We start from the raw sequence: 26196 nt of genomic DNA, 5'->3' as shown, positions 1-26196 counted from the left end.
CAGCGTTGTCTTCAAGGCATTAAGAATATTTAAAGCAAGCATTCTTCTTTGTCAGAATCTCAAAATACATCTGAGTGCACGAAAAAGTCAAGACCATGGAACAAAGACTCTGTGCTTGATATTTTAATACACTCATTAAAGAGAGCATGAAATATGACTGTAATCTGGGTGAGATTAGACAAAACCAGGAAGGCGATCAAATAACAGAAGGAAGTGCCTTTCAACATGAAAATTCTCAGCTTTATTCAGGACAGCAGAGCTCGGCAACAGGACAGGGGCAAATAGCCATTTTTCAGGCAAAACTTACTGGCTAAAGGACATTTTTAAAAGTTATCATTTCCATGTTCCTACTTCGTAAAGGCTTTGTTTGTTTGTTCCCTCCATTTAATATAAAGATTTACAATGTCTTTCAAAGCGACCATGGCTACATACTGGGTAAGGAGCAAAGAATAAATTTCTCTTATACCAAATGGTCAGTCAAAAACAACCTTAGAAGAGTAATGCCCTTTAAGATGCATCTGCCAGCGCCAAGCACAGTGGTTCACACATGAAATCTCAGCAATCAAGGAGGCTGAAGCATGAAGATCTCAAGTTCAAGATCAGCCTGGGCAATGTAGCGATTTAGTTTCAAAATACAAAACTGTAAAAAAGAATGGAATTCAGAGGAAGGATTAGCATATATGGTGCAGGTACTATTTCTCTCTAATCATTCCCAAAACTCTGGCATGAAACAGCTGTTTTATTAGGAGTTATTTGTGTATCAGGAGTTAACATTTGACACCCACCAATGATAGCTTTTCCCTGCTCCATGATATCTGAGCTTCAGCTGGGAAAATGCAAACCCTGGGAAAGAAGACCTAGGAAGTGGGAGGGTGTCCTTTGAGGTTGATTTTCCACTAGGATCTCTACCTCAGCGTCAGGCAGGACACCAGCTTGGAGCCTCTGCACATGGCCTGGGTTTTCTCCAAGTATGGCAGCTTCACATGAGCGTTCATACATAGTGACAGCTCAGTTCCCAGCACAAGTGTTGCAGCAAATGTGTCAGAGCCACATAGCCTGGGTTATGCTGTAGATATAAAATGTGCCCCAGGCATGGTGACACACACCTGTGCCAGCACTTGGGAGGCTGAGGCAGGTAGATTGCCACAAGTTTGAGGCTAACAAAGATGCAATGAGATCTTGTCTCAAAAAAACAATAAACAAATGTCCCCTAAAAGTCCTTTGTGGGGCTTTTAGAAGATGATTGGACGATGTGGGTACTGTACTCTCCAGTGTCCTTGGCTGAAAGTGCTTAATTGGAGGTGGGGCCTGGTCAGAAGGGGTAGGAGGGCTACCTAGAAGGATACGTTCTTGTTCCTAGCTCCTCCCTTCTCTCTGCTTTCTGGATGCTGTAGGATGGGCAATCTTCCTTCATCAATCCCTTCCACCATGCTGTCTGCCATGGGCAGTGGATCCAGCTGGCCAAGGGGCTGAATCCATTGGAAACTGGGAGCCAAATAAGCTTTTCCTCCTTTAAATTGAGGGCACTGTTCTCAGCAGTGAGAAAGCTGACTAATACATCTCAGATGATCCAGTAACTTACTCTTGGGGAAAATGTGTGTCAAATCCTACTGGCTACAAATGACTAGTCCAGATTCAAGGTGGTGGATGGATCAGACCCACGCTTTGAAGGGAAGACAACATTCTAGAGGAGAGTGTGGGACTGAGACTGTTGTGCCCCTGTATTCAGTCGAATCTGTGGCAATGATAACCATTTTCCCCAAGTCATCCATTCTCAATTAGCACCTCTCACTGAATCCCTGCCATGACCGTGAGGCAGGGGACTCTCCCATTCCACGGACGAGGAAATACAGTCTTAGTGAAGGTGTCTTAGCCACTTTCCCGTCACTGGGTGTGTGTGTGTGGGGGGGGTTGCTTTTTTTGTGTGTGTGTGTCAAACAAATGGGAAGAGAATAAAGGAAAACCACTGCACCATGGCTCTTTTTAACAAGAAGTGATTATTTGATTGATGTCTGTTTCTCTTCTTTTTTTTTTTTTTTTTTTCTTTTTGAGACAAGCTCTGGCTGTGTAGGGGGAGCAGGAGGGTGTCCTTGAATTCACTATGTAGCCCAGGCTGGTCTTGAATTCATGGCAATCCTCCTTAGTTAGCCTCCAGAGGCTGGGGATTACAGGGATGTACTGTCACACCAATTAGTGTCTATGTCTTTGATTACAGCCCATAAAAACAGGGACAGGGCCTGACTTGGCCCACCATTGTATTCCATATGCATTCAGTGAGTGAGTGTGAACAGGCATTGAGCACATTACATAGCGAGGCTGACCTCAAACTCATGGCAATCCTTCTGCCTCAGCCTCCCTGAGTGCTGGGATTAGGGCTACCCAGGTCTTCAGATATATAGAAAATTGTAAGGAGGATCAGGACTCTAAGAGGATCCATGTGAGCGATAGCACCATTTTAAACAGAGCAGCCAATTTGCTTCATGATTTCATTCATACTCAGCTGGTAGGAGGGTTTTTGAAACAGCTCTCTAGAGATAGATTTCTGTTACAAATTATTGTGCAACTGTGAAGAATCTCATTGCATTTACATGCCTCTGTTATCCAGAAGAACAGGAAAGTATTCTGCAGAGACAAGATCTCTGTTTTACAAGACTGAAATTTTTTCGCTTTATTTTCCCATTGAAAATGTTGGGGGTCAGGCATGGCACATGACTGAAACTCAGCACTCCGAGGGGCTGAGGCAGGAGGATCAAAAGTTCCAGCCCAACCACGGCAAGTTAGTGAGACACACACACACACACACACACACACACAGAAAAAAAAAGAATAAAGAAAAAAAATTAAAATGGAACAGCCAGGCATGATGGAGCGCACCTATAATCCCACCACTTGGAAGGCTGAGGCAGGAGAACCCACATGAGTTCAAGTACACGTGGGCTACTTACGTGAGTTCAAAGCTAGTTTGAACTGCATAGTGAGACACTGTCTCAAAGAAGTAAATAAATAAACAAATAAAATAAAATAAAGTAAGCTGACTAAACACAAAGGATTGAAGGTTGTAAAGATGTGGTCTGTGTGATTTCAAGAAAAATGAGCCCAAAGAGGTGGCCCCAGGGCAGAATACTCAGCCCACAGCAAAGCCTGGGCCCCTGTCTGGCCTCTTGCAAGGGCAGGGAAGCTGATGTGGCCAGAGTCCTGCAGGTGCAGGGCAGGAGAGGTCAGAGACAGCCGCACAGATGACGTAGAGGCCAAGGCACTGTTAGTACTTTAATTTTTCATCTGAGTCACAAGGGCGGTCAGGAGATTTTGCAGAGAACACCAGATCAATTTCAACAAAGTAGCAAAGAAAAGATCCCAGCTGTGTTCCCAGAGCTGAGGGCAGCTTGAAACCAGGAGTCATTTTCCCTGCTATTTAACCTACACCAAGAACAGGAGGCTCTGGGAAGAAAGCTTGGGAAGGGTTACAGGCTGTTAAGACTTTATACAAACTTAATAGGTTGTTGTGCACATTACTAATTTTTCAGTTAAAAGCATGAGGGCTGTTAAACTTGGGAGTTGTCTTGGCTTCTAAATTACTGAACAGCCCTATACTTCAGGAAGATTAACACAAATGGAGCATGAAATACGATGGGAACTTGCGGATGTTTCCAAGTGAATGCTTTCACTGTGGCACCAAGGTCCTGAATGAGTAATAGAATGATAGCACAGATGTTAAAGTACAAGATAAGAGGTGGAAGGCTGAGGCAGGAGAATGACAAGTTGAAGCCCAGCCTAGGCAGCTTAGCGACTCAGCAAGACCTGGTCTCTTCAGGGGGGCAGGGTGGAGGCTAAGATGTAGCTCAGTGGGAGCGCCCTGGGTTCAACCCTCAGCTTTGTGCTAACAGAGAAAGAGAAAGGAAGGGAGGGAGGAAGGGGACAGAAGGAGGAAACTCTGGTGCATGCTACACAGGGCCGAGCCTAGAAGGCATGACCCTGTGACATAAGGCAGTCACCAAAAGCTAAATCCACTATGATTCTGTTTCACGGAAGTATCTAAAATAGTCAAATTCATAAAAATGGAGGTAACCAGGAGCCTAGGGGACAAAGAATGGGGATTTTTTTTTTTCAATAGTTTCGGTTTTTGCAAGATGAAGAAGTGCTGGAGATTGGTTGCTCAACAGCACGAATGTACTTGACACTACTGAACGGTACACACAGAAGTATTTACCGTAGCAAATGTTGTGTTCTTTTTTTTTTTTTTTTACCCCAAGTAAAATAAACCATATGGGAAGCAAATAAAAATTTCTTCAGATTAGGAAATCTTATCTTCATGAAAAATTATTGTATATTTGCTCCACTGTCACTTCTCATGTATTTTATAGTGATACGTTCTTTGGCAGCTTAGGTGATGAATGCTGGGGATTGAACTCAGAGCCTCACATGTACCTGTCACTACACACCCAGCTCCTGTTCTTCGAGATTTCAATTAATTATTTTCAACATATCTTTAAATTTCTGTTAAAAAATAAATGGTTCTATGCAGGCATGGTGGTATAAGCCAATAATTCCAGTACTCAGAAGGCTGAGGCAGGAGGAACACAGTGAGCTCAAACCAGTTTAGCCTACACAGTAAGCTCAAGGCTAAGCAGGACTATGAAGTGAGACCCTGTCTCAAATAAATACAAACATACATATATACATACGTACCATCATTTCACAAAGTCTAGTCCACCTGGGATGTCCAAATAATGCAGATCCTTGGGTTCACCCAGCCTTTCTAAATCAGGCATTCTGGAGGTGGGACTGGGCTGTCTGCACTTCTATTAAGTGTTTCCAGTGATTCTTATGACCAGGCAGCTTGAGAGCTACTGGTACCCTTTACACAACTGGAGTCAGTGACCGCTCCAAATAAAACAAACATTTGGCATGGTTTGGAATACAACAGTAGGGAGCTGACTAAATGACAATGACCTTATGGAATTTTCTGATGTTAAAGGAGCACGAAGTCTTTCAAGTATCAAATACAAAAAAAATAAAACATGCAAGAATAAAAGTTCCCAGAGGGTAATAATTTACAAGCCCTAGACTAGGAATTTCAGTGAAATTTGGATTCATATTCGGGCACTTCAGTTATGAGGGTTGACGGTATCCCAGCAGTGCCCAGGGCCAACTGAGCCCATCGGTCTGGCAGCAAACAGTTCAAACGGCCATGTACAGATGAAAGGTTAAACAAATTAACCTTGCTGTACACCCTACAACCCAGCACTTTGGCAAACTAAGGGAGGATCACACGTTCAAGCCCAACCCCAGACAATTTAGCAATTTAGTCAGACTCTGCCAAAAAAAAAGAAAAAGAAAAAAGAAAAGAAAAGGTTAGAAGTGGTGCTCAGTGTGGAGGTCCTAGATTCAGTCTTCAGTGTAACACACACACACACAGACACACACACACAAACTGTCCACTCAATAGAACAGTATTTAACTATAAAAAGAGATAAAGCACCGATACATCCCACATGAATGAAACTTAAATATAGGCCAATGAAATAAGCCAGATGTAGCCTGGTATGGTGATACATGCCTGTAGTCCCAGCACTCAGGAGGCTGAGGTTAGAGAATCACTGTAAGTTTGAGACCAGCCTGGGCTATGAAGTGAGTCTAAGGCCAGCCTGAACTACATAGTGAGACCCTGTCTCAAAAGACAAAAAAAAAAAAAAAAAAGAAAAGAGAGAAACCAGATATAAAAATCACAAGTTGTTTGATTCATTCATTTATTTGAAATAATCAGAATAAGAAAATTCATGGAAGCCAGGCACGGTAGCACATGCCTATAATGCTAGCACCCAGGAGACTGAGGCAGGAGGCTTGCTGTGAATTCCAGTATAGTATGGGCCACACAATGAGATCAAGCCCAGCCTCAACTACACAGTGAGACCCCGTCTCAAAAAACCAAAAAACAAAACAACCGAGTGTGGTGATGAAAGCCAATAATCCTAGCACTTTGGAGTCTCAGGCAGATAGATTGCCTCAAATTCAAGGTCAGCCTGTGTTACATAATGAGCTCAAGGCCAGTTTGAACCACATATGAGACCCTGTCTCAAAACAAACAAAAAAATCAATAGAAAAAGACCAGCATGTACGTAGTGAGCAACTACATAATATAGACAAATTTCCTTTCAGGTTAATAAGTGTTTTGTTTTTGGATTGTTTTTGTTATTGTTTGCAGGGTTTATTGTTATTGTAGTTGTTTGTTTTTTGTTTTTTGAGACAGGGTCTCACTATGTAATTCAGTCTTGAACTCACATTGTAGTCCAGACTGGCCTCAAACTCACTACAATCTTTTTGCCACGGCCTCCTGAGTCTGGGATGACAGGCACGCACCACCACACCCAGCTTACAGTAATATTGGAACTAGACAGAGGTCATGGTTGCACAATACTGCAAATATGTGAAATGTCACTAAATTGTCTAAACGGTTCATTTATGCTAGAGGAATTTTCTTTCTGTCCTGGGACCTCATGCATACTAGGCAAGTGCTCACTGAATAATAACCTTTGGCTTATAGTATGTGAATTTTATGTTGATTAAAAAATGTTTTGAGATGGGTGTGGTGAGTTCAAGACCAGCCTGAACTGTCTCAAAATGATCAAAAAACCCCAGAAGTTTAAGTAAGGGCCTGGCATGAGAGCACATACTTGTAATCCCAGCACTCAGGAAGCTGAGGCAAGAGAGTCACTCTGAGTTTGAGGCCAGCCTGGACTATATAGCAAGACTCTGTCTCAAAAGGTCAAAAGCAAATTAATTAATAATAATAATGGAGCAACAGGATGTGGTTAATGGAGGAGTGCTTACCTAGCACACAGAGACCCCAGGTTTGATCCCCCAGAATCATTATCACATCAAAAAAAAAGGAAGAAAAATATTTTGGTATACTTATTAACTTGAGTATCATTATTGAATGAAAAGAGGATTTTTTTTTTTTTTTGCCTTTTTCTTTTTTATCGGGACCAGGGATTGAACTCATGACCACACACTTGCAAGGCAGGCACTTATGCCGCTGAGCTAAATTCCCAGCCCCAAAAAGAGGATTTTTTTTATACTGGGGATCGAACACACAACCTCACACTTGCCAGGCAAGTGCTTGTAAGCTGCTAAGCTAAATCCCCGGACAATTGAAAGGACATTTTGATACTTGGGAACCTGAGTTCAATCGCCAGCACAGAAGAAGAAAAAAAGCAATGAAGGAATAAAAAAAAGATGTTCTGTAGTCTAGGAAAAAACAATTTGCTTGAGGAGCACCTATGTTTGTACTTCAATCCTCTGAAATAAACTAAACTCAAGCCTTTGGCCCTCAATAACTCTATCAGACACTAAAGCTTAGCGCGAATTAACTTTTCCCAATTTCTCCTAGTTGTTGTTTTTTATTTTGTCTTTGTCTTTTTGAGGCAGGATTTCACTACACAAGTCAGGTTAGCCTTGAACTCATTTTGTAGCTCAGGTTGGCTTTGAATTTGCAGCAATCTCCTGCCTCGGCTTCCCAAGTACTGGGATTACAGCCATGCAACTCCACACCTGACAATTTCTCCTAGTTTTATTTGAAAAGCAAAATGGAAATGACAGTCTGATCATATTGATAGCTTTATTAAAGCTCTGTTCACCCACAGCTGTTTGCAGTCTCTCTGTTTGAATGTCTACTTTGTATTCTTTGATACTGTGATTTGAGCAACTATTTCCAAGATGATAATATGTAATCTATTAACAGGTGATTTCTTACTGTTATTTTTTTTTTTTTGTAGTTCTGTATTATGTGTAACCTTACACTGCTTTGTTTTGTTTAGTGTTTTTCTCTTTTTCCTCTTAAATAAAAAAAAAAAAAAAAAAAAAGCTCTGTTCACAAATGTAGCCTGTTGACTCAGGAGAGTCGATGTTAAGCATAGTGCGATGGAGCAGCTAAAGAAATTGAGAGACCCAAACTCCACTGAAAGAGAAAATTTAGACACTCATAACCTACCTAAAAACACAAGTGTCACTTCAAGTAGCTTTTGGGTCCCAGGCAAGGCCTGAAGGATAAGTTCAGTGACCTAAACCCTGCAGCTCTTATTGACCATGACTGGTAAGGGGTATGGCTGGGGTGTGGGGAGCACCCCCGAGCCCATTGTGAGAATCCGTGCACTCAAGACCTATCAAGGCACTCAGACTTCCTGGCTGATCAAGTCCATTTGGTTTTTATTCTTCCCTTTGAAATCTTTATACACAGAACATATTTCACATACTTTGGGTTCTCACTCTTAACTACTCATCGTGAATCATCCCTTTATAGTATTTTGTCTTTAACCACCACTGCTGTGTTGCTGCCAATAACCAGATCTGAACTTGAGCTATTAAATGACATTTACCCAATGCACACACGTAGTATTTAAGACACACCCAGACAGGCGTGGTGGCGCATGCCTGCAATTCCAGCAGCCAAAGAGGTTGAGGCAGGAGGCTCATGAGTTTGAGCCTAGCCAGGCAATTTAGCAATTTAGCAATTTAGAGAGACTCTTTCTCAAAATACAAAAGTGCTGGAATATAGCTCAGTGTTAAAGCCCTGGATGCAATCCCCAGTACCGCAAAAATACAAAACAAAACTACCTGCATCTGGAATTAGCAACCCTGGGCTGGCACTTTGATTATTGGTTTGGTTTTTTGCAATGCTGGGAACCAACCTAGCGCCTTGTGCACTCTACCACTGAGTTATACTCCCAGCGAAGAATCAGTTTTTCAGCTTGAGTTTAACCAGACTGCTAACAAGAAAAGAAAAAAGGAAAGTCTCGAGTTACGAGAGCCATTATTTTTATCCATTACTAACTAGTGTCTCAATGAATTTAAGTACTCCCTAGGCAACAGTAATAGTATCAATTGTATCTAGAATCAGCTGAGTGCCTACCATATGCCTGGCACAGGACAAAGGTCTTTGCACACACTGTCTCCTGCAATCCTCAACACTAATCCCCATGATTAACACTATTACGTTTTATTTTATTTGTGGTATTGGGAATTGAACTCAGTGTTCTTTGCCCTGAGCTACACTCCCAACCCTTTTAAAAAAAAAAAAAAATGTTTTTTAAACTGAGTCTCCCTAAATTCTAAATTGCCCAGGCTGAGCTTGCACATGTGACCTTCCTCCTATAACCTTACAGAGTGCAGAGTATAGGTATGTACAATCCTGCTTGAATCTCTATTTATTTATTTATTTCAGGGGTTTTTTTGTTTTGTTTTGTTTTGTTTTTGTCTTTTTCTTTTTTATCGGTAGCAAGGATCGACAAACTCACGACCACACACTTGCAAGGTAGGTGCTTATGCCACTGAGCTAAATCCCGAGCCCCATATTTTGGGGTTTTTTTGAGACAGTCTTGCTCTGTAGTTCAGGCTGGACTTGAACTCACTATGTAGCCCAGGCTAGCTTCAAACTCATCGAAATCCTCCTGCCTCGGCCTCCCAAGTGCTGGGATTATAGGTGTGTGCTACTTTCTGTGTTTATGACCATGATTACTTTAAGGACTTCATAGAAGTGGAGTCATACAGTTATTTGTCCTCCTGTGTCTGGCTTATTTCACTTAACAATGATTTTAAGAGCAGGCGTTTGTTTTCCGAGTTAAAAATCACAACTCCACACAGGCTGGAGGTGGTCTTAGCCAGCTTACCAGATTCCTCTGCTATTGAAGAAAAACCTTAATTAGCCCTCCACAGAGCTTCACTTGTTATTAGGTGACTTACAGTCGCTAGTTTTTAGGTCACACAGCTGGGCGATACGTGAACAGTCTCCCACTAGCTTTGTTTTGGGTAGCCCTCTGCTGTGTGACTTATGATGACAACAGTTGCCAAGGCTCCTTTTCAGGTACTTGAAGCCACTTCTGCTGAAGATGGTGACTTTCACTTGGGCCTACACATGTCTGATGGGTGACTGGAATGGAATAAAAATGCTTGCTGGGCCACAGGTTTAACTCAGCGACACAAGTGCCTGCCTGGGGAGCACAAGGTTGTGAGTACTGGTCCTGGTACAAAAAGAAATTCTTGGTATCTCCACTCATATTATGTCTGTCTCCTTCGCTGCCTTAATCTTTGGGTCAGAGCCTACTTGGCTTCACAGGATGTTGATCATTTGAAAAATGTTTTGTCTAAAACGTTAAGAAAGCATTAACCTAGCCCAGCATTGTGATGCATGCCTGTAATCCAGCACCCTGGGAGGTTGAGGCAAGAAGATTGGAAGCTCAGGCCTAGCGTGGGCAATTTAGTGACTTAGTCTTTGTTTCAAAATAAAAATCAGCAGCTGGGGATGTAGCTCAGTGGGAACGCCCTGGGTTCATTTCTCCATACAAGAAGAGAAAGAAAGGGAAGGAAGGGGAAAGAGGTGGGGAGGGGAGGAGAGGCCTAGGGAAGGCAATGTCAGATAACCTGACCTAGACTTACCTAGTCTCTCCCCCAGTTCAGTGCTAACGACACCTCCAGCTACCATGATGGACAGAAACACTGAGCCAAGGCATGAAAGAAGAGATGGCACCTGAGTTCCTGGAAAACCTCTACCAATGCCAACAAAGTTATGAGTCTTATTCTCCTTTATGAGCCTGCCTCAGTCCTCTTTACTCCTTTTTATAAACCAAATTCCCTCTTTCCCATTCTGTGGCCACTAAATAAAGCCTCCTCAACAAGTCATCTTTTTCCATTGGAGAAGCCTCTTGAAAAATCGTATTTCAGAATAACATTTACCTGTGACCTTTTTTTTTTCCCAGTGCTGAGATCAAACCCAGGCTGCTGTACCACTGAGCTGCATCCCTAGCTATTTTTATATTTATTTATTTATTGCTACTACATAACCTCATGCTTGCCAGACAGGCGCTTGTGCCACTGAGTTATTCTCCTAGCCCTTACTTTTACTTTTTTAAAACAAGAGCTCACTAAGTTGCTCAAGCTGGGTCTGAACTTGAAGGCGTTCTGCCTTAGGCGTCCCCAGTGCGGGGGTTACAGGTATGCAGCCCTGTAGACAAAACCAGACTCTGGGCCTCTGGCAACTGGGGCTAAGGGAAGCTGAAACTTGCTCCCTTAAAACTGTAGGCAAAACTTGGAACTGGATAATTGCAAAGACACAGAGGTGGACCAAAGAGCCAAATGTGATAATGCATACCTGTAATCTCAGCACTGGAGAGGCTGAGGCAGAACTGCCATGAGCTTGAGGCCAGCCTGGACTATACAGTGAGTTCAAGGCCAACCTGAACTACATAGAAACACCCCATCTCAAAAAAAAGCAGATCAAACCTAGTGAGTTTGATACACAGCATTCACCCAACTGATATGCAGCATTCACCCAAATTACAAGACTGGCTGCTCTGTTTTAGTGGTAGTGGGCCTTTGCACATGCTAGGTAAAATCGCCTACCAACTGAAGTATACCTCCAGCTCACTGGAAGATTAACTTAAATTTGGAGGGAATGTAGTTTAGCGTCAGATATAGGCCATTTATCATTGGTGAAGGTTAGGGTCTGGTTAAAAATAGAGAGAAATCTCAGTTCCAGTGGGGAATTCACCATTCATAGACACCTATCCCCATCCTTGGTTTCCTTTCCCTCCCTTTCTCACCCTGAGAAACTCACAGAGTAGCATGTCGCCTGCATTTTCCAGATTTGAGCTATTTAACAACCGGCTATTTTTGCTAATCTTTTGGATTAGTCTTTAGAACTGCCAGAGAAACACCGCCTTAAAAAGGAAATGTTTCTGCCTTAGAACTTCTACTCGATTGAAAATAGTCATGATTGGTTAAAAAAAAAATAGCACTGTATAAGCATCCAAATGAGTTACCTCAAAACTGCTCCCAAGGGCTAAAAATAATTCCTCCCAAATAATAAGCCTGGCCCAGGCCCAGTGCCACACACCAGAGCCAACAGAGCCTTCAAGAGGTGCAGCCATTCTGAGATGAAGGGCAGATCCACTCCTGGCTCATTTGGTCTGCTGTGAGAACCAAAACTAGTGTAGATATGCACATGACTCTAAAATGACTCTAAACGTCACCAGGTACCCCGTGGATATGCTCCAATATGTACCAGAAAAATTAGGTGGAGGGTTTGGGGGAGTCCCACAGTGGTAGCCAGCTTGCCTCATAGAACCCAGGAGGTCCTGGGTTCCATCCCTAGCACCAATGAATGAATGAATGAATGAATGAATGAATGACAGAACAAAACCAACTCAAAAGCCAGATGTGGTGGCACACACCTGTAATGCCAGCACTCTGGGAGGCTGAGGCAGGAGGTTTGCAAGTTGGAACTCAGCCTGGGCAACTCAGGGAGACTCCATCTCAAAATAAAAATTTAAAAAGGGTTGGGGATACTGCACCACAAAACAAAACAAAATAAACAAAAACCTAACACCAAGATTTATTCCTGTGGTTGCAAAAGTGGGAGAGAACCTTATAAAACCTTGAGCAGCAACATCTAACATGTGCCCTCAGGAATGCTCCACTGGGCCAGGGTTTTCAGCCAGAAGAGGGTGCGGCAGGGGGTGACAGTAGGGGAGGCAGTTCTTCCTGTGCAGGACTGGCCTTTGCGCTGCAGGATGTTTAGCTTCAGGCTTCCACAGCTCTCTCCTGCTAAATGCTGACACCTTTCCTCCACATTCAATGAATCAGAAACACCCACAGTATTTCCAAATGCCCTGAGGTTAGTGCAGCCACCCCCACTGAGAACCAAGTCTTGCTCCAGGCCAGCCCAGGGCTGGCGACCCCACCCGTCCCTTGGTGGCTACTGCATGCAGCCACCAGCTACACCTAACAGCTGGATTCAGGTATAATTCACATACTATACAACCCATCTGTTGAAAGTGCACAGGATGTTGGAACTTAGGACGCTGGGAAGCCAAGCAAGCAGCTCCCCTCCCTGGTAAGTGGCTGCGGTGTGGCCAGCTGCAGCCCTTCCAGGAGGAGAACCACCAGCAGCTCCTGAGATCCAAACCATGTAAGAACTTACAAACTGGGAAACCAAGCAGCCAGCCTGCCTCCCTGCTAAGCACTAGTGAACCTACTGGTGGTGCACTACCTAGAGTCAAACATCCACTTCCCCTACCCCCTTATCCTGTCCCCCCATTAGCAAATGGGAACCAGAAATCTGAGCATGTCCTGTGAGGTTGACCATAGCAAATAAGGGGGATTTCCTTCTACCATCTCTTTGAAGACAAATATTTTTATTACTGTTTTGCTCTATTCTGATTAATGGTACTGCTCTATTCAATATTCTGTTTTGATAAATTCTAAAATGTTCTGTATTTCATTTTATTTTGATATATGTGATTGAAAGAACAACTATTGTAAAGATAACGAAATACATTGTGATACCTATTACTGTTATCCCGGTAACCTGCTGTGAAGTTCTGTACCAATTTCACTGTACAATCTTAGTTGGCTTTATTCTGTCTTGTTCTGTTGTATTTTACTACTTTCAAAATAAAATTAAAAAAAAAAAAAAGAAAGAAAGTGCACAGGCCAATGGCTTTTAGGATATTCACAAGGCTGTGCAGACATCACCACAATCAATTTTACAGCAATCTCATCACCTCCAAGAGAAACCCTGGATCTCTTAGTCATCATCCCCTCTGTCCCTCCCAGCCCACGCTGAGTCCTGGAAACCATGAATCAACTTTCTGTTTCCATTGATTATTTTATTCTGGACAATTCACATAAATGCTGTTTTGCAGTGTGTGACTTTCCACATCTGGCTTCTTCTACTTTGCATGTTTTTTAATTTCACATGAGGAATGTATCAGGACTATATCCGTTTCTCTTTTTTTTCTGCAAGCTTGAACCCAGAGCCTCACATGTGCGAGGTAAGCACTCTGCCCCTTGGATACATTCTCAGTCCCTCTTCATGAATTTTTATTTTCCAATAGCAGCAATTGAACCCAGGGTCTTTGTACCCCAGCTGTTTTTATTTTGTTTTATATTATAAAGAGAGGGCCTTATTTGGTCACTAAGCTGCCCAAGCTGCGATCAAACTTTCAATCTTTTTGCCTCAGCCTCCCAGAGTGCTAGGATTACAGATGTGTACCTCCATGTCTGTCTTTTTTTTTCTTTTCTTTCTCTCTCTCCCTCTCTCTCTCCCTCTCTCTCTCTCTCCCTCTCTCTCTCTCCTGGTTTCTTTCTTTGTCAACTTGGGCTGCCACACCAAATTTCTGTATACTAGGGGCTTAAACAACACACGTGAATTTCCCCACAGTTTTAGAAGTGGGACATCCAAGAACAGCATGGTCTGGCCCTGGTTAAGGTCTTCCTCCTGGCTCACAGATGGCTATCTTCTCATGGAGTTCACACTTGGTAGAAGGGCAGAAGCAGCTCTCTTGTGTCTCTTCTCATAAAGACTCCACCTTCACAACCTAATCAGTGCCCAAAGAGCCCAGCTCCTAAGACCATCACACTGGGGGTAGATTTCAACACATGAATTGAGGGTACCATTTAGTCCATTACGCCAGATAATGTATTGTATGGCTATCCTACATTTTGTTATTCATTCATTGACTGATGGACATTGAAGTTTCTTTTTTTTTTTGGATTGGTACCAGAGGCTGAATTTGAACCCAGGGCCTTCATGCTGAGCTATATCTCCAGTACATTTTACTGTTTGAGACCAGGTCTTCATAAATCACTAAGTTGCAGCTGGTCTCTAACTTGCCATTCTCCTGACTCAGCCTCCCAGAGTGCTGGGATTATACGTGTGTATCACCATGTACAGCAGAAATGTTTTTCATTCTCTTGAGATTATTGCTAGGCAGACAATGGCTGTGTCATATGGTAAATCTCATTCTGAACTATTTGAGAAATTGCCAAACTGTGTCCAGTGCAGCTGCACTGTTTGCTGAGGGTTCCGATTTCTCCACATCCTCTCCAGTGCTTACAATGTCTCTGATTACAGTCAGCCTCATGGATGTCATTTGCATGTGCCTGGTCGCTCTTCCCGTGAGCTGGTTACAGATTTGCCTACATGTTGTTTTGCATTTCCGCTAAAAAAGCAGATGAGTGCAGAAGTCTACACTTGCTCTCCCTGAGTGCTTTGCATTCATAGAAACTTGAAAATGTCATCTTCCTCAATTGCAGAGAAGGAAAGGAAACTAAATCAGGCTGACATAACACGATGATGATGTCACTCCAGCTTCCCAGTCTTTGTGTTGGGTCTGATGGTAGAGTTTGAGAGTCAATTTTTTTTTTTTTGTCTTTTTCCTTTTTATCGGTACCAGGGATCGAACTCACAACTGCCTGCTTGCAAGGCAGGCACTTATGCCGCTGAGCTAAATCCCCAGCCCCAAGATGGTAGAGTTTGGATTTTGGAAATAAGAAAACTGTAGTCAGCTGAGTATGGTGGTAAACATCATCTTCCATTCCAGCACTAAGGGAAGCTGAGGCAGGAGGATAGCAAGTCAAGCCCTACCAGGGGAAACTTATTGAGACCTTGTCTCAAAACTTAAAAGTTTGCCAGGCACAGAAGTATATACCTGTAATCCCAGCACTTGAGAGGCTAAAGCAAGAGGATTGTCATGTGTTCAAGACCAGGTTGAACTGCATGTGAATCCCTGTCTCAAAACCCACCCACCCACACACACACTTAGAGATTTGAAAAGGGCTGGGAATGTAGCTCCATGCAAAGGCCCTGGGTTCAATCCTCAGTACCATGAAAAGTACAATAAAACAAAAATGGTCAGGAATTTAATTGTCTGCTGGTGAGTGGTCAGCTGAAACTCACCCCCTACTCTGTAGCCTGCTTTTCTTTGTGATCCACCCCCACCGGCCCCAGTGGCAACAAGCAGGCACGGGGTGGTTTTTGCTTTGGTGTGGCAACTCCCGTGCTATGACTTGGATGTGGTTTGTCCCCAAGGGTCCTGTGTGGGAAGCCAGGTCTCAAAGGTGGCATTCCTGGTGGGTGGTGGAGTACTTAAGAGGTGGCACCTCTCGGGAGGTCCTCAGTCAGGAAAGGGTCCTTTAGACCCCCCGTCCATTGAGAGCCAGAGAGATCTGAGATGGCAGCCACAGGCCAATGAATATCTCCATCTGTGAACTCTCCAGTGGGGCTGGAGAGAGGTCTTAGTTTGTTCCAGCTGCTACTAATAAATGTCACAAACTATCGGGCTGAAAGAAGACATTCACTTCTCAGTTCTGCTGCTGGCAAGTCCAGGGTGAAAGGGCTGGCTGACTCAGGGCCCAGTGAGGGCCTCCTCCTGGCCTGTGGAGTCTTCCTGCTGGAGTACCACACCACAGAACGGGTGAGCAAGCTGGGGTCTCTTCCTCAGCCTACAAGGTCACTGACCCCATCCTTGGGGCCCTACCTCCAGATACCCGTCAAAACCTAGTTAGCTTTGGGGGCTGGGGATTTAGCTCAATAAGCACCTGCCTTGCAAGCAGGCGGTCATGTGTTCGATCCCCAGGACGATAAAAAGTTTAAAAAAACCTAGTTAGCCCTCCCAAGGCCTTGTCTCCAAGCACCTTCACATTGGGAGTCAGGGCTTCAACATATGGATTTGGGGGATACAAAGATTCGAACTGAAACTATATGAACTATAACAAAGAGAAGGTCTATAAATATGGAAACTGAATGGGAAGAGGACAGAGAAGTCTGGTCCTCAGGAAGAGAGAGGGAGAGAGAAGGAGAAGGGAAGGGAGAGAGAGAGAGAGGAAAGGAGGGAGAGAGAGAGAGGAACTTCCACAAGTAAGTCAGAAAAGAAGCCTCGGGCCACGGAGTGCTTCATCACGAGACCTCAGCACATCTTAACTTTTTTACTGTGATAAAATAAGCACATGCTATTTGAATGTGCTTTGTTCCACAGAGGCCCAGGCATTGGAAACTTGGCCTCTGGGGTTGCAGTACTTGGATGGGGAGGGAATCTCAAGAAACGGCCCTCAGTGAGGGGTCTTTGGGTTACCTGGGGTTCTGATCTCAGAAGGGATTTAAGTAGCCTTTATGAGACAGTTATAAAAATCTAAGACTGACCTGGCTATGGTGGTGCATGCCTGTAATCCAGCATGTGTGGGAGGCAGGAGGATTGCTGTAAATTTGAGGCCAGCTTAGACTACATAGTGAGTTCAAGGCTAGCCTGAATTACAGAGCAAGACCCTGTCTTTAAAAACCAAAGGACAAAGAAGAGGAAGAAGAAGAAGGAAGAGGAGGAGGAGGAGGAAGACGAGAAGAGGCTCAATAAATTAAGGTTGGTGTTGGAACCTTGGAGTAAAAAGGAAGAGCTGGGCTGGAGATTTAGCTCAGCGGCATAAGTGCCTGCCTTGCAAGCAGGCAGTCGTGAGTTTGATCCCTGGTACTGATAAAAAAAAAAAGAAAGAAAGAAAGAAAAAGAAAGAACCTACAGACATTACAAATAAGAGTGGAGCAGAGAAAAAAAGACATGTACGGGGTGTGGGGGTGGGCCCTAAACCAGGCACGATGGTCCGTCCATGAGGCAGGAGAATCACAAGTTCAGGCCTAGCCAGAACAACTTAGCAAAATCTTATCTCAAGATAAGAAATGTATAAAAGGGCTAAGGATCTAGTTCAGTGTGATGGCTCTGGGTTCAATTTCCAGTACTGAGACAAGGGGGAGGAGAGGCTGTTCCCAGGGGAGTCTGGGGCCCACGGAGCCAGACTGTCTACGCAGCCTGAGAAGCCTCCAGAAAAAGCATTCCGGGATTCAGCTTCCCCAGGCAACCAGAGCAGAGGCGTTGAATGGTCCCCTGTCAGCAATGCCTACAACAGTTCCATTTTCACTCTAAATCTTTTCAATAATTTGCTGTTCAATTTGGTAGAAAAACACCCACTTAATAGCAAATCCAATTAATGTGGATTTTCCCTGTTTGTCATTTTAAGGAGCTGGGGTTTTGCTTACAGTAGAATTTAAAATGAATTACTTCAGGCAGCAAAACAAACCTGAATTCTAGTTTCATATTTTTGGGCTGCTTCCACATTTCATTTGTTTTAAACACTTGAGTCGTGGTGATGATTCTTTCTTGGGCTCAAAACCAAAGAGGTGGGAAAGCTGCCCTCTGGGACTCAGAGACGAGGGACAGAGTAAGGGCACAGCCACAAAGGGCCTGCGCCAGAGCTGGGTGACCCATGCGAGGCCATCAGGGCCGCTGTGGCTGCTGAGCAGGGCAGGTGACATCTCCAGATTCCTAGTGTGCCTGCGCATACAGGGCAGAGACAAACGGCTGAGTGCACACCAGGCCGCACTGAGGTGCCCAGGCCTGCACCCCCAGACCGACAAGGGCTTCCCCATGCTGAGGTGCCTGCCCAGGCAGGGAGGTGAAACCGCACCTCTCCAATCTGCCGCTGGATCTCAAATGCTTATCCCGCACACCCCAGGTCCTGACGTGGGCCTGGCTGGCATGTAGTAGCTCCTCAAGAAACCACTTCGAGCCAGCTAGCCACGGCCCGAATGGGCTCCCCAGAGGGCTGGCTGGCTGCGTGTGAGCTGTCGGAAGTACTCTGAGAGCCGGCAGGTGGCAAGAGTCGCTCCCAAGGCCTGGGCATCTCCTAGCTCCTGAGAACCATCTTGGCACCACCAGGCGAGTGCATGATCTTGACAGCTGGAGGGTCAGCTTACTTCCCAGACCCGCAGCTGCTTGACATCAACCGCTGTCTCACTCGTCTGGTTTTCCCCAGAATCTGGCACACAATCACAGTGAAAAAGAGATATCCTCTGGAAAATCAAAGTCACCCCTGCCTAATGCTGTCGCCTGTCCTAATCATTTCAAGGAAATGAGTGTGGCTCCCCAGTTTTATGAGTCCCATGGAACCCAATTCAGTGTCTGAGTAGACAGAAAGCATCATTATTAATATTAAGAGCCTACAGACATTTCAAAAAAAAGTGAGGCAGAGAGAAAAAGACATGCACGGGGTGGGGGTGGAGGGTACTTTGTTTATGAAACCAAAGCACCTGAGAGCATTCAACTCCAGCCAGGCTAAAACCCTTTTCCTTCTCTTTCTCCTCCTTCTTCTTCCTCTTCTGCTTCTTCTTCTGGTTTTATTGTTTTTTGTTTTTAAAGACAGGGTGTCACTAAATTGCCCAGGCAAGGGCTTGAATTTGTTATTCCTCCTGCCTCAGCCTCCCAGAGTGCCAGGATTACAGACATGCACTAACACATGGCTTGCCCAGTTTCTTTTGCAGGACAGTTTGGAAGAGCATGCCCTGCTTTGAGAAAATCATTTAGGGTGGAGAAGGAATACCCCGCCCAGCCCATTTCTAGAAAATTTCACAGGCCTCGGAGGAAGGCATTCACTTCCTGCTTGCGACTGTAAGACGCATTATGTCACAGGGAGAATAAATTCCAAATCCTATTTTTGGGGAAAGAGGCAGTGAGGGGGAAGCCAAATCCAGCCCGGATCTGGAAGACATTCAAGGGCTCCTCAGTGAAGCCGCGGTTCCAGGGGGACAGATGCTTTCACAGACGCCCCAGGCCTCAGGCGTCCACTGTCACTTCCGGAGGCCCCCAATGGCTCTGGAGAGGGGACAGCACGAACATCCTCAGGGATCATCCCAAATTCGATGAGCTGTCTCATCACCAGAGCCAAGGTCAAGCTTTAAACCTGAGTGTGTACCTCCTGGGGAGTGTATGGAAAGTATCCACTTGCCTTTCCCGCAAAGCCCCTTCTCCAGCATTGGCTGCTGAACATACAGAGACACAGGAGCTGGGGAGGGGGAGCCGCAGGGGGTGGGGGGCAACTCTGTGGTGGAGCCCCGGCCGACCCTGCGCCAGGCCCCAGCCCTTAAAAAATTTTTTTACTCGGAAAGGGTAAAATTTTGCAGAACTCGTGACCTATCGCCTGCCAAGCAGGCCCTTGAGCGGCTGAGTCTTGTTAATTTGCTAAACTGCTCAGACTGGGCTCCGATTATGACCGTCCTACCTCAGCCTCCTAGGATGGGATGCTGAGATTACAGGTGTGCACCACTATGCTCAGCTGAGGAACTGAGCTAAAATTTTCGTGTAATTTAGATGTAAGGTGTTTTAGTCAGTAAGTAAGTATATACAGGTTTTACTTGTCACTTTAAAAGATTAACATAAAAATATAAGCAATCCCATGGGTTTAAAAGCTACTGTAGTAGCCACCATAGGCTACTGAGATGTCAGGCCTATGATGGCAGATGAAATGTTCTTATGCCATTTTTGTCAATTTCTCTGTTTAATATAACTATTTTGGTTGGGCGTGGGGGGTACATGCCTGTAATCCAAGCACTCAGGAGGCTGAGGCAGGAGGATTGCTGTGAGTTTGAGGTCAGCCTGAATTGCATAGTAAGACCCTGTCTCAAAAAATAAGATAAAATAAAATAAAAATAAAACTCTTTTAAATGAGCGGTAAGAATGGAGAGAGCCATGAGAATTAAGATATGAGTGTTATACAAGGGCTGGAAATGTGCCTCAGTATTACTGAGCCTAGTATGAGGTTATCACAGGTCACATGGTAAGCCACAGCCTGGGGGCTGGGGATTTAGCTCAGTGGCATAAGCGCCTGCCTTGCAAGCAGGCAGTGGTGAGTTCGATCCCCGGTACCAATAAAAAGTAAGCCACAGCCTATGACATATTTTAATAAGAAGTAGAAGAGAGAAGCTCAAAGTTTCCAAACATAAAGTAATAAGGGAGTGGAAATGTACACATAAGGGTAAAGGCTTGATAGTGTAATGACTCTGTGTGTGTGTGTGTGTGTGTGTGTGTGTGTGTGTGCAGTATCTTGAAACTGAGCTATATCTGCAGCCCTAAATTTTTTGTCCTGAGACAGAGTCTTCCTAAGTTTCTAGGTCACCCAGGCTTGGTTTGAACTTGCGATCCTCCTACCTCATCCTCTCAGAGCATTGGCACTGCAGGTACCCACCACCACAAACCAGCAGCCGTGAATTCTATAATAAACTCATACAAAGTTTTGTCATTTTAAAAATATCTGAGAGAAACTTTGAATATTGCAGGTGGGACCTAAGCAGGAGAGAGGGAGTATTAGCCTTGTGATTTGTTTACAACAGAAGAATCTAGTGAAGACAAAATCTGGAGTTTATGCAAACAAGCTGCTTTATTGTAATGAGTCCTATGTGGTACTCAAAACATCTCTGAGTCATTAAATAGCTTAGTGGGGATTTAGCTTAGTGGCATAAGTGCCTGCAGGGCAAGCACAAGGTTATGAGTTCTATCCCAGGTACTAAAAAAAAAAAAAAAAAAAAAGAAATGCAACAGACATAGTGACAATTCACTGATGTTATGAACAGCAGCAGTTCCCCCAGTGTTGTAATAGATTCCTACACTTTAGGAGTATTTTACTATAAGCCACAAAAGAAATGTGTTTTCTGTAAAGAAAAATCAATTTGTTCTCTATGCCAAATTTCTCTTAACAGGTCTCCAGGTGGCTGTCCTTCAAAGAGGGGGGTCTCAAGAGGAACTCACTGTGTCCCCAGTCATCACAGGTGTACCATTCTAAAAAGACCCATGTTAGTTGAGGCTCACAGCACTGGGGAACTGTGTGCATCCTCGGGCAACAGGAAAAATGCTAGCAAACCCACTCTACACACTGCTCTTGTGCATGTGTTCTAAAATTGTGGTGTCTTACTGAAAGTCACTCAAAATCCTGTTTAAAAAGCTGGGTGTGGCCGGGCAGGATGGCTCAAACCTGTAACCCTGTATTTGGGAAGCTGAGGCAGGAGAATCACCATGAGTTTGAGGCCAGCCTGGGCTACAAAAGTGAGTTCAAGACCAGCCTGAACTACATAGTGAGATCTTGCCTAAAAAAAAAAAAAAAGAAAAAAGAAAAGAAAAGCTAGATGTGGTTGTGTATTCCTATAATTCCAGTACTCTTGGAGGCTCAGGCAGGAAAATTGTAAACTCAATGCCCAGCTAGGGCATTTATCAACTTGGTGAGACCCTGTCTGAAAATTAAAAAAAAAAAAAAAGAGTTTGATATGTAGTTCAGTGTGAAGGTCCCAGGTTCAATCCCTAGTACTGCAAAATAAGTATGGACTGGGGTATAGCTCAGTGGTGGAGCACTTGCTCAGCATGCACAAGGCCATGGGTTTGATTCCTAGCACTGCAAAACAATCATAATTATAATGTAAAAATAAAAAGCCCACATTTTAATTTTTTCAAACCCTAGGTATCTTTTTTGCCTTAAATCACCAGATATTGGATGAAAGATTTATGGTTTCTTTGTTTGGTTTTAGTTTTTTGCCTGAGACAGGGTTTCACTATTCAGTTCAAACTGGCCTTGAACTCACCGCGTAACCCAGGCTAGCCTTGAACTCACAGCAACCTGCCTGCCTCAGCCTCCTGAGTGCTGGAATTATAGGTGTGCACCATCACACCCAGAAAAGAGTTATGATTTTGCAAGGTTTTCCACTTTATACCCACTGAGATTAACAGACTACACTGATGTAGATTAAGTCTAGCATTTTTACATTTATTTTTTGTTTAAGAACCAAAATAACTAGACTACATCAGGACAGCCCAAAGATGCAACCTTCCTATGTGAACATGTTGCGCCCTCTTGTGGCAGGTGTGAGCTTCGCGTGCACAGACTCGGGAAGGAGGCTGCTTTAAACTCCAAATTAAGCAGTTGCAGACTTAATCTCAGTGCACACTGGCCCACAAGAGCATCCTCTCCACTGGGGCCTGGTTCTGGGTTCCCCTTCATAGGGAAGTGAGAATGTTGCATTGAAATAAGATTTTACTAAATTAATAAAGGTGATTCCATAAAGTGACTATTGGGCATCCTCAAACATAACTTCATCTGCTAATTTTTTTTTTTTTTTTTTGTACTGGACATTGAACTCAAGACCTTGTGCTTGCCAGGCAGGCACTTACACAGCTGAGCTAAACCCCCGGCCTGTATCTGCCAATTTAAAACACAACATATAGCTGGGCACCAAGATGCATGCCTTGTAATCCCAGTACTCTGGAAGGCTGAGGCAGGAGGATCTCAAGTTAGAGCCCAGACTGGTAAAATTAGCTACTTAGTGAGAACCTGTCTCAAAATAAAAAATTAAAAAAGGCTGAGGATGTAGAAGCATGAAAAGACCTTGGCTTCAATCCTCAGTACCAAAAAAACAAAGCAACAACTGGGCACAGTGGCATATGCCTGGAATTCCAGTACTCAAGAAGCTGAGATAGGAGGATCTCCAAGAGCTCATGGCCATCCTGGGCTATGTAGTGAGTTCAAAGCCAGCCAAATCTACATAGCAAGATCCTCTCTTAAACACACACGAATAAATGGCCCTGACGCTTCAAACATAAGCATTACATTTTTTTAAAAAAAGGTTTCTTTAGTCATACCAGTGTCTGAATGTATCCACGCGTTCAGTCCATGGAAAAGGCTGTGTGTTTTTCCCACTGAGAATGGAAGGGACCGTCACAGGATTTAAGCCTTGGCAGTACGTAGGCAGGTGCTGTAGTCTCCATGACTCTCATCTACAGCAAACTTGGCAGCTTCATGCTTCTCCCGACAAATCAAAACCAAAGCAAGACCAAGTAGCAACACACCAGACTCACCTGTGATGGAGACCAGGCCTGAAAGGTGAATCCAGACGTCTACCACCGTCTCTGGTTGAAGAATTCACTCAGTCATCGCTCCTGATGCAGGCTGGCAGGGAAGTAGAAGTCAGTTTGGTGTAATATTCACCACATAAATGAAACGGGGGGAGGGCGACCTGGGCATGGTGACCCATACCTTTAATTCTAGCACTCTGGGAGGCTGAGGCTGAGGCAGAAGGACAGAGTTCAAGCCTAGCTTGGGCCACTTAACAAGACCCTGTCTCAAAATAAAATTTAAAAGGTGCTGGGGATGTAGCTGAGTGTGAAGGGCCTGGGTTCAAGTCCCAGTGTGACCAAAAGAGGTGGGGTCTAAGTTTGAGCTCCCAGAATCCTTGAGGCTGACAAATTCAAGGAATAAAGAAAAATAGGAAAATATAAATATATTCAATTCAAATCCACAGTATTTACATGGAACCAAAAGGAGGTATCTGGCTAAGAATCCAACTCATGACCTAAGTGTTTGCCAGGCAGGCGCTTATGCAACTGGGCTAAATCCCTGGCCCCCGAGTGTACCAACTTTTATGTGTGTGTGGCACTGGGGACTGAACTCCGGCCTCCCACATATGGCAAGAGCTCTCCAACTGTACTACATCCTCAACATTTCACTTGCTAAATCACTAGGTTGTCCAGACAGGGCTCAAACTTGGTGATCCTCCTGCCTTGGTTTCCCAACTGAAGACCACAAGTGTCTACTACCACAACTTTCTCCTCGCTCTCTCTCTCTTTCTTTCCAGAGTCTTGCTGTGGAGTTGAAGCTGTCCTTGCAGTCACTATGTAGCCCACACTGGCCTGAAACTAATGGCAATCCTCTTGCCTCAGCCTCCCAAGTGCTGGGATTACAGGCATACACTGTCACACCTGGCTTATTTATTTCCTGATTACTGAGTCAGAACTCTTTGTGAGCAGACAGGAGAATGGAAAACAGGTTAAGTCTGCTCCCCTCAACAAAATGAAAGCATCAAATAGTTAATTGGAGAATTCCACTCTCCCAATACTACGATGAGACCCAAAAAACTTCTACAATTATACACCTAAATATTTGGGGGTGAGTGCTGAGAATGGAATCCAAGCCTTATGCCTACCAAGCACACACTCTATTGCTTAGCTACATCATAAAACAATTTCTTAAAAAAAACTCCATCTACTCACAAACACAAGCATGGCCAGGGAGATGGCACACACCTGTCATCCCAGAACTCTGTGAGGCTGAAGCAGCAGGATCACAGCAAGTCCAAGCTCACCTTAGCAAATGTTTCGAGAGATAAATTAAAAGGTGGGCTGGAGATACATCTCAGTGCAAAAGCCCTGGGTTCCAGTAATGAAAAGAAAGTCTTTCTCCACTCTAAGAAAGCAATCCTATTTCAGAAAAAGGTATCGTCTCTGGTGAGAGAAACCAAAAGGGCAAATAAAACCAAAATATACTATACATACTTTGAAATAGGCCGTAATTTTTCAGAAGGAGAACTGGGTGGATGGAAGGGAAAGGAAAAAAGGATAAAATGGAAACAAAGCTTTGTAAAGAAGTATAGAGGGGTTGAAGAGATGGGAGAGGAATGGGGAAAAAAGAAGAACTAAAATATATCCTGTTCAGGAACAAGTTCCCGGTAACAAATGTGATCGTTATGTATATCTAAAATACCAATAAACTTAACTTTTAAAAAAAGGACAAAGGGACTTCCTTGATAACATGGTGGATAGATAACAGCAGCTACAGAGGCTCTCTGAGATAGCCATCTTAGAATCCAGGAATGGTGCAGTGTGGGGAGTCCTAAGCAAGGGTAGATATACCCTGCCGACTCAGGAATGAACTAAGCTGAGAGAAACCAACTGGAAATGCAATCCCGGTGCTACTACTGGAACAGCTAAAGCCTCAGTGCCGAAGCTGGAACCCACACCTCTGGAAACCATGGCTTGAATTTCCTGCCGCTGCTGCAGCATCTGAATCGGCACAGCAGGGATAGAGACACAAAAGCTCTGAGAGCAGGAATTGGTGAACTGAATTGAGAGCAGAGCTGGCAGAGAGCCCTGCATCGACCTGCAGTGAGTGAGAGGAACGGGGACCCTTCCATAGACTAGGAGGCTCCAACAGAGGACATTCTGGGACCTGGCAGACTAGCCGGAACAGGACACTGCAGTGACTTTAGTCACATATTCCCCTCTCAAGTGGGATTGGTGGGAGCGCTTGACCTGGGTGACACCACGGACTAAAACCCAGTAGGCTAGCCCAAACCAGGTCCCTGGGCCTGGCAGTGCACCCTAATGCAGTGAAGCCTTCAGCAGGCTGACTGACCTGGAGGGGCAGGCCCAGCATAGGCTGCCCGGGTCTGTGTCTCCCTAGTACACTGCAGTGGGCAGGAACACCTACTCAGCGTGATTCAAACAAACTGTAATCTACAAAGAAAGAAACTGGGCCTCCTATATACACTTATATGGAAGGAATAAAAAGTATGGGAAGAGGGAGCAACAAGAAAGGGTCCTCAGTCCCCAGCCCTGAGAACACTGATCCAGGAAAGGTAAATGCAAAGGAGAATGAGGACAGAAAACATGCAATATCAGACACAGCACCAACAGACATAAAGTGATATCTCTGGGACCTCATAGATGAGTTCAAAAGTGAAGTACTTAACCAAGTAAAGCAAGATATAAGTAGAATAGTTAAAGAAAC

General features: G+C 44.3%; 1 protein-coding gene across 1 annotated transcript in view; it reads right to left on the bottom strand.

The window, feature by feature from the left end:
• Nucleotides 1-23513, bottom strand: part of Cyth3 (cytohesin 3) — a 155753-nt gene extending 132240 nt beyond the window's left edge. Inside the window, exon 1 of the mRNA XM_063234144.1 lies at nucleotides 23490-23513. The gene's annotated coding sequence lies outside the window, so the exon portion shown is untranslated. The remainder of the gene's footprint in view (nucleotides 1-23489) is intronic.
• Between the last annotated feature and the right edge of the window lie 2683 nt (nucleotides 23514-26196).

Source organism: Cavia porcellus, unplaced genomic scaffold (assembly GCF_034190915.1).
Source record: "Cavia porcellus strain 051 isolate PalLab524CR breed Dunkin Hartley unplaced genomic scaffold, mCavPor4.1 scaffold_23, whole genome shotgun sequence".
Lineage (NCBI taxonomy): Eukaryota > Metazoa > Chordata > Mammalia > Rodentia > Caviidae > Cavia > Cavia porcellus.
The sequence above is the reverse complement of the archived record's forward strand: the minus strand, read 5'-3'. Positions and strand labels throughout refer to the sequence as shown.